The sequence below is a fragment of the Toxotes jaculatrix genome, chromosome 21 (genome assembly GCF_017976425.1).
Source record: "Toxotes jaculatrix isolate fToxJac2 chromosome 21, fToxJac2.pri, whole genome shotgun sequence".
In the NCBI taxonomy this organism is placed as follows: domain Eukaryota; kingdom Metazoa; phylum Chordata; class Actinopteri; family Toxotidae; genus Toxotes; species Toxotes jaculatrix.
In genome coordinates, this window is record NC_054414.1 from 3,643,832 (window position 1) to 3,657,243 (window position 13,412).

A 13,412-nucleotide genomic window follows, 5' to 3' on the forward strand; every position below is an offset into this window, starting at 1 on the left:
TACATTACTTCAGTATTGAAATGTAAATGTGTGCATTTACACACAATATTAACCATTCAATATAAGAAAGACAGATAAATAAATCTTGTGTATGATTTTAGAAAGTCAGAGCACTTGACAAGCACCCGAGGAGCAGGTTTTTAAGTGTAATGTTTCACAAATTCTGTTTGAAAGTGATCATAATCATGTAGGGCAAAATACATTCTTTGTTCATATGGAAAAAAGCATCAATCAACAGAATCGGGTCTAAAACAACACACACGATACACCTTTACAGAATAGTTTAAAAGGACTAGTCTCTCTCTTTAGATGAGATGAGATGATTATATTAATGAACCACTAGACTAGTATAAAGTCTGAAAGTGAGGGGGAAAAAAAAGAATAAATTTAAACATTGTGTTGGTCTTTGCATGCTTGGAACGTTGAAGCATCCATGTGAGTGCTGTATCTCTGGCAGAGGTCACCCTCCCTTGGCATTCATTCTTTTCTTGAGCTGCAGTTGCTCCCCTCCACGGATTTAAAACAAAAGCTCAGCGACATCTCCATGATATCACATGCCAGACTAATCGCTTCTCTCCGCCCACATTCATTAGAGGCTTTGACCTAAATATAGGTGTTTGCTGTCTCTCCTAATGCAACAAGAGGGACCTTATAAAAGCTGTAAGGGTCAAAGCGCTCCACATTTTTCAGCAGGGATGTCTGCTGGTGACGGCGTTGGTCGGTTTCACTGTTGTGTGTGATAGACACTGACTCTTCTGGCAGGGTTTCATCATTGTTTCTGATAACAGGTGTCTTCAGGTGGAGCATACATAAGCAGATCTTCTGAGCCCACATAGGTAAGAGTTGATATTGATCAGAGTGACTGAGAGCAGTCTTGTTACTAAGATTACTCTTCTAACCTTTTATCTCTGAACCTTTCAGTCCCCTCTGGGGTGTGGTCCAGAGATGAGTTCGGACGCTGACATGAGTGTGTTTGGGGAGGCAGCCCCATACCTGAGGAGACCTGAACGAGAGAGAATTGAAGCCCAAAACAGGCCCTTTGATGCCAAAACTGCAGTGTTTGTGGTGGATCCAAAGGAGCTGTTTGTTAAAGGCACTCTGCAAAGCAAAGACGGTGGCAAAGCAGCCGTTAAAACTGATGCAGGGCAGGTATGTAGCAGTGTATGAGGCAATAGATTTCTTTAAGGCCACATTACTCACCTTTCTGGCACTCTCCATATTGTTTTGCTGATGACGGGCACGTCTCTCGTCACTGTCACAGGTTGTTACAGTGAAGGATGGTGAAGTCTTCCCCATGAACCCGCCCAAGTTCGACAAAATCGAGGACATGGCCATGATGACCCACCTCAATGAGGCTGCTGTGCTGTATAACCTCAAAGAGCGTTACGCAGCATGGATGATCTATGTGAGTAATGCAACATTTAGTTGCTGATGGTCATTCTAACACAATGCAGGAGGAGCTGTTGCTCAAAAGAAATCCTGCAGACCAACGGCACAGCTGGAATAGGTTTGTGATGTATGATACTGCAAATGCATTATCTTGGTTGTCTGACAAAGGAAAACAGCAAGAGCCGCTTTTCCACAGGTCACAGGTCAAGACTAAGGTTTTAAGGAATCCTTCATTTGTAAGTTAAGGCCTATCCTGCACCATTGATACTGGCGTCAGAAGAGCAGATTAACTGCTGCTGTACTTTGGCAGTGTTTGAGAACACACATCCATGCTTATTCATGCATTTTATTTTGTTGCAGACCTACTCAGGGCTGTTCTGTGTCACCGTGAACCCTTACAAGTGGCTCCCGGTGTACAACCAAGAGGTGGTGGTGGCTTACAGGGGCAAAAAGCGCCAGGAGGCTCCACCACACATCTTCTCTATCTCTGACAACGCCTACCAGTTCATGCTCACTGGTAAACTTGGAAAAAATGTAAAATTATGTCTGGTTTTCTATAAGGTTCAGATGTAATGCATGGTACCTTTCTAATATGACTGTGGTGTTGTTTTTTTTCTAGATAGAGAAAACCAGTCTATCCTAATCACGTAAGCTGATGCTGTATATAGATGCAATTACTACAACCTATAATAATTACCTAAAGAAGAAGTAAGACATCTCAGGTGTGTATTTTCCTCTTCTGCAGTGGAGAATCTGGTGCAGGAAAGACTGTCAACACCAAACGTGTCATCCAGTACTTTGCGACAATCGCAGGGACTGGGGACAAGAAAAAAGACGTCGGTGCCTCTGGAAAATTACAGGCAACATACTCTTATACTCTTTCAGTACAGTAAAACTGCTCACTGCTAACAAACATTTTAATTCATATAGCCACAGGAATAATCAGTCACTTCATTATCAGTGTTTATAACATCTTATTCTTCTTTCTGCTGCTGTAGGGGAATCTGGAGGACCAGATCATCTCAGCTAACCCACTGCTAGAGGCTTTTGGAAATGCCAAAACTGTCAGAAATGATAACTCGTCACGCTTTGTGAGTGAAGAGACAGAAACTTTGTCAATACCCATAACCGATTTGTCATTTTGAGTCCAAGATGATTCATTTGTTTTTCCCTTTCAGGGCAAATTCATACGAATCCACTTTGGAACCACAGGGAAACTGGCTTCAGCTGATATTGAAACCTGTGAGCTAGAATAGAACGGAGACATATAATATTCTGTTGTTAGAGCATTTTGCTTAAGTCAGTCTCGTTTCTTTTGGTAGATTTGTTGGAAAAATCCAGAGTCACGTTTCAGCTGGCTTCAGAGAGGAGTTACCATATTTTCTACCAGATCATGTCCAACAAGAAACCTGAGCTCATAGGTAACAACTGACGGACAGAGTTACAGTTACAGTTTGAGCGAATGTCTAATGTATCTGTATTTTAGTAAAACAATTCAAAGTCAAAATTATATAAAGCTCTGCTCACTGTGTGTTTATATTGCAAGGCTCAGGTGTGTTGTTGTTTGTCCTTCCAGAGACTCTCCTCATCACCACCAACCCCTACGACTACCCGTTTGTCAGCCAAGGGGAGATCAGTGTGGCCAGTATTGATGACAGTGAAGAACTGATGGCCACTGATGTGAGTCACATTTTCAGTTTTTTTTTTTTCTTTTCCAACAGTGCTAACACGGTGCTTACATTACCTCATATGTCCTTTCAGAGTGCTATTGACATCCTCGGCTTCACCGGGGAGGAGAGGATTGGCATCTACAAGCTAACAGGTGCTGTGATGCATTATGGGAATATGAAGTTCAAGCAGAAGCAGCGAGAGGAGCAGGCAGAGCCAGATGGAACTGAGGGTAAACTGTTACTCATGAAATTCTGCCTTGATCTTTTGATTTTATTTTTGATTTTTTTTTTTTTTTGGGGTGAAAAGAGTGTTTTTTACATTTGGTATATGTAAATCTTTATTTTTATCCTTTTCTACATCTTATCTAACTTTTCTTAACTTCCCTTTTATCAGGCTCTGCTCTGTATTTCTGTTATTTCTGTTATGAGGCAGCTCTGCTGCCTCTGGGGTTTTTGTTGTTTTTGTTTTCTTTTTCTCTCTTCTGTCTCTCTGTGTGCATGTGTGGGTGTGTGTGTGTCTTTGGTGTGGGTGTGTGTTTTCAGGTTGTAGATTCCTGGGCGGCTCCTCCCTACTCCCTCCCCCTGCTCAGGCTGATTGCACACACCTGTGCGTAATTTGGGTGCAATCAGTCCCCTCACAAAGAAGAAGAGGCTCTGCATCCCTGTCAACATGGTGACTAGATCTCTGTGCTCTTCTCTTTGTTACCATTTTGTGAATATACTTACTTTTTTGTATTTTGCTCTCCTGACTCCCACCAACGACCGTGTTCTCTCTCCACCCACAGTCTCCTCCAGTTTCATCTCCACGTATCAGTACTATGCCCCTCCAGCCGACACTGCCTTGCCGCCCAGGAATCCCTCCTCCGTCCTGTCTTTTTCTTTCCTTGTACCTTTGTTTTTTTGACTCAAATAAACTGGTTAAACTGCTTAACTCTTCTCCTGTCTGATTTTGGGTCCAGGCCTGGTTTATTGACTCAGTCTTAACAATTTCATTTTTTTTTCTTTGAACAGTGGCTGACAAAGCAGCTTACCTGATGGGTCTGAACTCTGCAGACCTGCTGAAAGCACTGTGCTACCCTAGAGTGAAGGTTGGGAATGAGTATGTGACCAAAGGCCAGACTGTTCAGCAGGTAATCTGTGTTGTATGAATTTTAAGTTACTTCTAGTAATAGTTTATCTTATGTACCTCTATCTTATTGTGGCTAATGCTATGGCGTTGAGAGAAAACACAACAAATTCAAAGGTTTTTTTCCCCATACATGTTACATTCTCACTGGAGCATGCCATTGTGCAGGTCTACAACTCCATTGGTGCTTTGGCCAAATCAGTCTATGAGAAGATGTTTCTGTGGATGGTCCTACGTATTAATCAGATGCTGGACACCAAACAACCCAGACAGTTTTTTATTGGAGTCCTGGATATTGCTGGGTTTGAAATCTTTGATGTAAGTTAGCAGCGAGTAGTTCATTAACTCAGATTTATAATGAATAAGGTGTTTATACTGTAAATGGTTTGTTTTGCAGTATAACAGTCTGGAACAGCTGTGCATCAATTTCACCAATGAGAAGCTGCAACAGTTTTTCAACCATCACATGTTTGTGCTGGAGCAGGAGGAGTATAAGAAAGAAGGCATCGAATGGGAGTTCATTGACTTTGGGATGGACCTGGCTGCTTGTATAGAGCTAATTGAAAAGGTTGGTTTATTCAAACATCATATTACACAATGTTATAGAAAACCATATCAAGTGGGGGTTTTTTTTGTGACACATTTTTTGACTGTGCTCAACAGCCGATGGGCATCTTTTCCATCCTTGAAGAGGAGTGTATGTTTCCCAAGGCGTCAGACACCACCTTCAAAAACAAGCTGTACGACCAGCACCTTGGAAAATCAAACAACTTCCAGAAGCCCAAGCCTGTCAAAGGCAAGGCTGAGGCTCACTTCTCCCTGGTGCATTATGCTGGCACTGTGGACTACAGCATCACAGGCTGGTTGGACAAGAACAAGGACCCGCTGAATGAGACTGTAGTCCAGCTCTACCAGAAAGCCAGCCTCAAACTACTGGCATTTCTTTATTCTACCTACGCCTCATCTGATGGTAACTGTTGCTATTCTAAACATTTATTTCATTTAAAGGTCCTACTTCAGCCTTATAGAGAAAAACATTTCTGATTTTAGAGAACACTGGTGGAGGTGCTGGTGCTAAGAAAGCGGCAAAGAAGAAGGGCTCATCCTTCCAGACTGTGTCAGCCCTCTTCAGGGTAACTACATACTAAAATAATATTGGGTGAACATAATAGGAGGAGGAGAAGAAGAATGTATTTTTCTCTAACAAAGTAATGACAATGATAATCCCTCACAGGAGAACCTGGGAAAGCTAATGACAAACCTCAGGAGCACCCATCCTCACTTTGTAAGGTGTCTGATTCCAAATGAATCCAAAACTCCAGGTATTGTCCTTCATGTTACATACACTGCTTTTCAGACTTTAATGATATCTCAGACAGCTTGCTTATATCATTTCTCTGGCTGCCTCTTAGGGATTATGGAACATCATCTGGTTATCCATCAGCTGCGATGTAATGGTGTGCTGGAAGGGATCAGAATCTGCAGGAAGGGCTTCCCAAGTAGAATTCTGTACGGGGATTTCAAGCAAAGGTAAAAAAACAAAAACAAAGAGATGATTGGTGAGAAACTAGAGAACAACTTTTGTCTCATCAGAGTTTTTTCTTGTAGGTACAAAGTACTGAATGCTAGTGTGATTCCTGAGGGACAGTTCATTGACAACAAGAAAGCTGCTGAGAAGCTCCTGGCGTCTATCGATGTGGATCACACCCAGTATAGGTTTGGACACACCAAGGTAAATTATTTTTAATGTCACTAAGGGTATGTTTCAAACAAAGTGCTTGTATCGTCTAACAGCATCTGAAACCTTTGAAGCTGAAATTTTGGTTAAGATTAGATTATTGATTTTATACAGTATTTGTATTTTCTGTAGGTGTTCTTCAAAGCAGGACTTTTGGGTTTACTGGAAGAAATGAGGGATGACAAACTGGCCTCTCTCATCACCATTACGCAAGCTTTGTGTCGTGGCTTTCTCCAAAGGAAGGAGTTTCAGAAAATGATGGAGAGAAGGTAATGAAAATTATGGTCGATATGCTCACACATATTTAGTTACAGTGCATGTTTCCTGGAACATGTTGAAGGCAAGAATTTAGATAGACCTGCGTCACTTTCCAGAGAATCCATTTACATTGTCCAGTACAACATCCGCTCTTTCATGAATGTAAAACACTGGCCATGGATGAAGCTCTACTTCAAGATCAAGCCACTCTTGAGGAGTGCTGAGACTGAGAAGGAGATGGCCATCATGAAAGTGGAGTTTTCCAAGTGTAAGGAGGATTTAGCCAAAGCCGAGGCTAAGAGGAAGGAGCTGGAAGCCAAAATGGTTTCCCTGCTTCAGGAGAAGAATGACCTGTGTCTGCAGATTCAATCTGTGAGTAGAGAAAATGGCTGTTAGGTAAGTCATATATAAGACCTGCATGCTACATAAATTAAAATTGCGGGTGTTTTTTTGTTTTTTTTTCTTTATTGAATAGGAAAGTGAGAGTCTGGCAGATGCAGAAGAAAGGTGTGAAGGACTGATAAAGAACAAGATCTTGCTAGAGGCCAAAGCTAAAGAACTCAGTGAGAGACTAGAAGACGAGGAGGAGGTGAATGCCGAGCTGACCGCCAAGAAGAGGAAGCTGGAGGACGAGTGCTCGGAGCTGAAGAAAGACATTGATGACTTGGAGCTCACCCTGGCTAAAGTAGAGAAGGAAAAACATGCCACTGAAAACAAGGTACTGTGTTGGTGTGTGTGTGGATGGTCATCTGACCACCAGACAAAACGCAGTTACTAACACACTTACTCCTTCTTACACATTCAGGTAAAGAATCTGACCGAAGAAATGTCCTCTCTTGATGACACCATCACCAAGTTATCCAAGGAGAAGTTGGCTCTGCAGGAGGCCCACCAGCAGACACTGGATGACCTGCAAGCAGAGGAAGACAAAGTCAACTCTCTGACCAAAGCTAAGATCAAGCTGGAGCAACAAGTTGATGACGTAGGTCCATGCTCATTACTTTCTGCGAAGCATAGCATATGTGGCTGGAGGATTTGGCTGAAAAATATGTGTATTTGTTAGCTTGAGGGCTCTCTGGAACAAGAGAAGAAGGTCCGGATGGATGTGGAGAGGGCCAAAAGGAAGCTGGAAGGAGACCTGAAACTGACTCAGGAATCCTTAATGGATTTGGAAAATGACAAACAACAGCTGGAGGAACGCCTTAAAAAGTATGTGTGGCAGCTGCAGTGCCTAAAAATGATAAGCACTTAACACATCCTCTAATCACATTGTATGGTTCTGCATAACAGGAAAGACTTTGAATTCAGCCAACTTGTAGCAAAAATTGAGGATGAGCAGAGTGTGACTGCACAATCTCAGAAGAGGATCAAAGAACTTCAGGTACTTCAAGAAACAATTTAAATGAGAAATTCCATCAAGTCAAAGGATGACCTTTAATTTTCATTGGTTCAGGTCCGCATTGAAGAGCTGGAAGAGGAGATTGAAGTGGAGCGTGTTGCCCGAGCTAAAGTAGAAAAACAAAGGTCTGATCTGTCCAGGGAGCTTGAGGAGATCAGTGAGAAGCTGGAGGAGGCCGGAGGAGCCACCTCCGCTCAGATTGAGATGAACAAGAAGCGAGAGGTCGAGTTTCAGAAACTGAGACGTGACCTTGAAGAGTCAACGCTCCACCACGAGGCCACTGCCTCAGCGTTAAGGAAGAAACACGCTGACAGCGTGGCTGAGCTGGGTGAGCAAATTGACAACTTGCAGAGAGTCAAACAGAAGCTGGAGAAGGAGAAGAGTGAGTACAAGATGGAGATTGATGACCTGTCCAGCAACATAGAGGTCATGGTCAAGGCAAAGGTAAGCTACGCCAGTATTGTAAATAGATGTAATTAAAATGTCACGGTAAACTGTTTCATTCATTTATTTTCTCAATGATATCAGACTAATTATGAGAAGCTGTGCCACTCTCTGGAAGACCAACTGAGTGAATACAAGACAAAACACGATGAGAACGCTCGTCTGGTCACTGAAATAAATGCTCAAAGGGCAAGGCTTCAGAATGAAAACGGTATGCACCTGAGTGATGGGATATTTTCTTTAACTGACTTAAAGAGTCAAACATTTATTTCCTTTTTTATTTTTTTCTGACGTGTTGAACAGGGGAGCTATCTCGTCTTCTCGAGGAGAAAGAAGCGATGCTCTCTCAGATGTCGAGGGCTAAGCTTGCCTTCACTCAGCAGACTGAGGAACTGAAAAGGCAGGTTGAGGAAGAAACAAAGGTTTGTTGCCATACGTTTCTCAGTGCAACCAATCAGTGCCTGTGACATTTAATTTTCTAATTTTATGTTACATTAATGTTTACCATATCTGCGTCTGTGTTAGGCTAAGAATGCCCTCGCCCATGCTCTCCAATCTGCCCGTCACGACTGTGATCTGCTGAGGGAGCAGTTTGAGGAGGAGCAGGAGGCAAAGGCTGAGCTGCAGAGGGCAATGTCCAAGGCAAACAGTGAGGTCGCCCAGTGGAGGACCAAATATGAGACTGATGCCATCCAGCGCAATGATGAACTGGAAGAGGCCAAGTGAGAGCTGTTCTAATAATGTATAAATAAATATTTTGGTATGGTAAATGTAATAGTGACAACTGTTATTGATATTTTAGTTTATTTTTTGCAGGAAAAAGCTTGCCCAGCGTTTGCAGGAGGCTGAGGAGGCCATCGAGGCTGTGAATGCCAAATGCTCGTCTTTGGAGAAGACGAAGCAGAGGCTGCAAGGAGAGGTGGAGGACCTCATGATTGATGTGGAAAGGGCCAGTGCTCAAGCAGCTGGCCTGGATAAAAAGCAGAGAAGTTTTGATAAGGTAATAAAGACACCCGAGTTACCTATGCTAAATTATTATTATTAATTATGCAAAACTGCATCAAAATTTAAATCTACTATATTGTTATCAACCACTGTCAGAAGTTAGTCTCTATCACTTATTCAGTGACTCAGCCCATACCCACTTTATAAAAGCCTTTATATTTGCTGTTCTAAACACCTGTCATGTGGTAGGTCAGAGCAAAATTGATGTGAGGAGACCCTCCTTATCCATACCAGTATTTTTTTCCTTTTTAGATTCTGTCTGAGTGGAAGCAGAAGTTTGAGGAGAGTCAGGCTGAGCTGGATGGATCACAGAAGGAGTCGCGCTCCCTCAGCACCGAGCTCTTCAAAATGAAGAACTCTTATGAGGAAGCATTGGAGCACCTGGAGGTCCTCAAACGGGAGAATAAAAACCTGCAACGTGTGTATATTACTGCAGTGATGCTGCTTTAGTAAAAGGGATGTTCATCCTCACACACGATTGTCAATGAGATGATTATTAATAGACAATAATAGTGCTAAGGATGATTTTGTAAGGTTCATACACCAAGGACAATAACTTTTGTGTAAAGAGAAGAAAAGCCCAGACCTTTGTTTGCACTCTTAATATCTGACCTGCTAAGAAGAATGAAATTGGGTTTATCTCCATTTGACTGGTCACTGAGGAAATGCGATATGTTTTTGTATTTTTAGAGGAGATCTCAGATCTGACTGAACAACTTGGAGAAAGTGGCAAAGCCATCCATGAGCTGGAGAAGACTAAGAAACAAACTGAGACTGAGAAGACAGAGATCCAGACTGCTCTGGAGGAGGCTGAAGTAACTCTTTGTTATATAATAAATTATATACTTCTAACAATCAGATTTTTTTTTGGCTCATTCTTATTTTTTCTTTTTATCTTAATCTGCGCTCCAGGCCTCTCTGGAACATGAGGAATCCAAAATTCTCCGTATCCAGTTGGAGCTCACTCAGGTCAAAGGAGAGGTCGATCGCAGGCTGGCTGAGAAGGATGAGGAGCTAGAGCAGATGAAACGCAACCACCAGCGCGTTGTGGAAACCATGCAGTCTGCCTTAGATGCTGAGACTCGCAGTAAGAACGATGCCATGAGAATCAGGAAGAAGATGGAGACTGATCTCAATGAGATGGAGATCCAGCTGAGCCACGCCAACCGGCAGGCCGCCGAGGCCCAGAAGCAGCTGAGAAACATGCAGGCCCACCTCAAAGTGAGACATTGTTCATTAGCAACTTCAACACAAGGACATTTTTTTAGAATAATTTTTTAAAACAAACCCTTAACTGTCATTTCTCCCTGCAGGAACAAACCCTTCACCTGGATGAGGCACTGCGCAGCCAGGAGGACCTGAGGGAGCAGGTGGCCATGGTGGAGCGCAGGAGCAGCCTGATGCAGGCAGAGGTGGAGGAGCTCAGGGCTGCTCTGGAACAGTCGGAAAGAAGCCGCAAACTAGCTGAACAGGAACTCACTGATGCCTGCGAGAGAGTTGGGCTGCTGCACTCTCAGGTGAGAATCGTAGCTGGAGTGAGACACTTTTCTCAGAAACTGGCCAAAGACCAAAAGAAGAGCTTAAAGGGAAGCGGACATAAGAATTGGAAAGGCCACCAGAAACACCCAACTCCAGAATACTAATGTTGCTCTGTCTCCTGAATGTGTAACCGGGGCATCTGTTAGCCTTAGCAAGGCTGTAATACTGTATGTGACATGTTTTGTTTCTTGTGGCGAAACAGCAGCAGAAAAAAGAGAGATGTTGCTATTAAATTGTTGCAATGATGGTATTTCTTCTTCACCGGACAAAAATGTATATGATTTTGCCTGGATTACAGATCAGTGTCGTGCCATGGGGATATCATTAATTTAACTTGAACTTAACTTTCCTCACTGTCATCTGGCTGCAGAACACCAGTCTTCTCAACTCCAAGAAGAAGCTGGATGCAGATGTCAGCCAGCTGCAGGGGGAGGTGGAGGATGCGATCCAAGAGGCCCGCAATGCAGAGGAAAAAGCCAAGAAAGCCATCACTGATGTAAATATCAAACATTTTACCTCTAATTATACCCTTCAGTTAAAGGTTTATATAGTATGATTACAAGCGCCAAGAAATGCTAATCAAGCAGCCTGGTGGTTCTTATTAATTCAGGCTCTGGGCTTTTCACGTCCAGCTTGATTATAATTACCAATTCTCCATTTGTTGTGACAAAACATCAGCTTAACTTGTTGTGTAAATGTAGGCAGCCATGATGGCAGAGGAGCTGAAGAAAGAGCAGGACACCAGCAGCCACCTGGAGAGGATGAGGAAGAACCTGGAGGCATCTGTAAAGGATCTGCAGCACCGCCTGGATGAAGCTGAGAGCATGGCATTGAAGGGGGGCAAGAAGCAGCTCCAGAAACTGGAAGCTCGGGTATCACACTCTTTCATGTGAGATTTGTGTGAAGCAGTAATTACAGCTGAAGTTGAGTTTGTGCGGGGTTATGACTTTCTATTATAGGTGCGTGATTTGGAGGGGGAAGTGGAGAGTGAGCAGAAAAGAGCCACTGACGCCATCAAGGGAATCCGTAAATACGAGAGGAGAGTCAAGGAGCTCACCTACCAGACTGAAGAGGACAAGAAGACTGTTCTGAGACTGCAGGACCTGGTGGACAAGCTGCAACTCAAAGTCAAGGCATACAAACGACAGAATGAGGAAGCTGTAAGATCTGCTCATCAAATGAGAAAGTTGTTATTTTTATCATGATCGTTCCGTAGCTTATTCCGTTTTCATTTCTACAGGAGGAGCAGGCCAATGCTCATCTTACTAAGCTAAGGAAGGTGCAGCATGAGCTGGAGGAGGCACAGGAGCGCGCAGACATTGCTGAGTCCCAGGTCAACAAGATGAGAACCAAGAGCAGAGACATTGGAAAGGTAAGGTTAATAGTTGCGACAGAAAATAAAACGATTGTGATCATTGATGTTGATGTTATGAACATAAGGCCATTTATGGTCTGAACCTAGTATGGGCCCTTGGCACCACCACCAAATTCAGGTTTTGTCTTTTGTATTTAAAGCGTATGAAATGATCGTACAAAGGCATCCACAGGTATATCTGTCAGCTTTGTGGGTGGCCTTTTGGTGTACTTGCTGTAGATTTGTCCGCAACACAAATTACAGTGGCAGGACACAATAGCAGTCTTCACATGGACAGGAACACTCGCAGAACAAATCAGTGGTTGCACCCTCACATTTTTTTTTTTATCTAAGCAAGCACACTGTTTTTAGCATTTAATAAACTTATTTATTTCCTGTCCTGTCCTGTCCTTTCCTGTCCTTTCCTTTCCTTTCCTTTCCTTACCTAACCTTTTCTTCCCTGTCTTGTCTCAGGCTGCTGAATCTGAGCAGAGCTGGCAGTGATGGCACATCCTCTATGTTTTTAGTACAAGTAGAAACTCAATACAGTTAACAGACCTTATTGTTTTGCAGTGGAACTGTAGCAGAATAAAGTGGTGTGAAGCATAAGCTTTGTCTGTTTTTCCCCTCAAACCTAATGACAACCACCGAAATCTCAGCGGAATTTACCAGTAGTCCACCCGATGATCTGTCCACATCCGTCTTTCATAGCCATCTCTCTGAATGTCAGCACAAATGAAAGGAAAGTTAGCATTTATCATAGTCCTTGCTGTGTTAGCAGACTAGAATAAGCTTTGTAGTGCTAATTAGTTTTGTAGAAGGAGTGTGAGCTTTATTTAAATCCTCCTCAGTGTGTGCACTTAGTGTTAAATTTGAGCAACTGTTTGCAGAGATCAGGGTAGATCCCAGCAGAAAGCCTGGTGACATTTACAACCTGAGTTAAAATAGCCATCCTCTTCACTGTCACTTATCTGCATACAATACCTAATGCTAGCACGAGAGCAGTGGATTAACCATGATTATACCAGTCTAATCAAAGGACCACAGGGACCAGTCAGGCCTCCTGAAGATTCATTTAATATAAAGCATGCGTTTCACTGCGTCGCTCCATCCTTGAACCTGTTTGTTTAGTACACGAGACAAAGGGACTCTGTGCCGATTTGTTTTGGGTCCTCATCATTACAGGAATTAGGAATAAGTATGATATTCTAATTTAATTGGTTTCCTCTCAAAATCAGCAGGTTTGTGCCTGAATAGAAGGAAACCTCAGCAGCAAAGATGTGATAGATGTATGGTGTTGTTAAAAGGTCCAGAAAAAGAGTGCGTAGACCTTAAGTAGAGATGTTTTTTTTTTTTAAACATTAGAGCAGTTAAACAGGGACTGCAGATTCATAAAGCAGGATAAGCGAGGATAAGATGGATAATTAAATATTATTTTACATCAAAGCTATCTTCCTATTGTTTTTAATAAAGCCTCGGTCCTCTTCCTG

The 13,412-nt window shown here is 42.8% G+C and overlaps 1 pseudogene; it reads left to right on the forward strand.

Annotated features, from left to right (window-relative positions):
• LOC121201031 overlaps window positions 1–12,526 on the forward strand; it is a 22,692-nt pseudogene extending 10,166 nt beyond the window's left edge.
• Window positions 12,527–13,412: the final 886 nt, after the last annotated feature.